Genomic DNA, 1,327 nt, shown 5'->3' on the forward strand with positions numbered 1-1,327 from the left:
TGTCTGCCTTCTCCATTAGAGTCCTTAGCTTATTAATCACAGTCATTTTACATTCCTACTCCAGCAATTCCAAGATCCCTGCCATATGTGAGTTTGGTTCTGATGATGGTGCTATTTATTCAAACTGTGTTTATTGCCTTTTAATGTATCTTGTACTTTTGTTCTTGATAGTCAAACGTGATGTACTGGGTAAAAGGAAGTGCTGTAAACAGGCCTTTAGTAATGTGTTGTGAGGTTTGTGGGGAGGAGAAGCCTTCTACACTCCTATGATTAGGTCTCAGTCTTTTCAAGCTTGTGTCCACGGACTGTAAACTTCTCAAGTATTTCTGGCTCGAGTTGACTGGGGTTGGGTATTTCCCTTCCCCCAGAGGGGTTAGGTGCTAATATAAACTCCAGAAGGTTGGGGTCTGGTTAAGTCGTTTCACCTGAGGGTGGACCTTAAGAAGAATGGAATTCTCTGGCTCTCAGATTCATTCCTCTTCTCCTCCCCCTGCCTTAAGCTCAAGTAGATTTTTCTCTGATATTCACAGGNCACGGTAGATTCACTGCCCTAAAAATCTTCTGTACCCCATTTATTCATCCCTCACTCCCGGTAACCAGTGATTTTTTTACTGTCTCCATAGTTTTGCTTTTCCTGGAATGTCATACAGTTGGAATCATACAGTATGTAGCCTCTCACATTGGCTTCTTTCACTCAGAAATATGCATTCAAGTTTCCTTCATGTCTTTTCATGTCCTGATCGCTCATGTCTTTCTAGTGCTGGATAATATTCCATTGTCTGAATGTACCAGAGTTTATCCATTCACCTACTAAAGGACATATTGCTCGTTTCCAAGTTTGGGCAATTATAAATACAGCTGCTATAAACATCCACATGCAAGTTTTTGAATGGAGATAAGTTTTCAGCTGCTTTGGGTAAATACCAGGGAGTGCAACTGCTGGATCACATGGTAAGAGTATTTTTAGTTTTGTAAGAAACTGCACAAATGTCCTCAAAATTGGCTGTACCATTCTATGGGTTTCAGCAATGAAAGACAATTCCTCCTGCTCCACATCCTCGCCAGCATTTGCTATTGTCAGTGTTCGGGATTTTGGCCATCCTAATAGGTGTGTCGTGGTGATTTTGGTCATTCTCACAGGTGTGTAGTGGTGTAGGTGTGAAGCCATCTGTATATCTTCTTTGGTGAAGTGTCTGTTAAGGTCATTGACCCAATTTTTAATCAGGTTGCTTTCTTATTTTTGGATTTTAAGAATTCTTTGTATATTTTTTTCTTTTCTTTTAAATTTTTAATTTTATTTCACTCACTTTTAATTTTTTATAGTGAT

Source organism: Galeopterus variegatus, unplaced genomic scaffold (genome assembly GCF_000696425.1).
Source record: "Galeopterus variegatus unplaced genomic scaffold, G_variegatus-3.0.2 Scaffold16290, whole genome shotgun sequence".
NCBI lineage: Eukaryota > Metazoa > Chordata > Mammalia > Dermoptera > Cynocephalidae > Galeopterus > Galeopterus variegatus.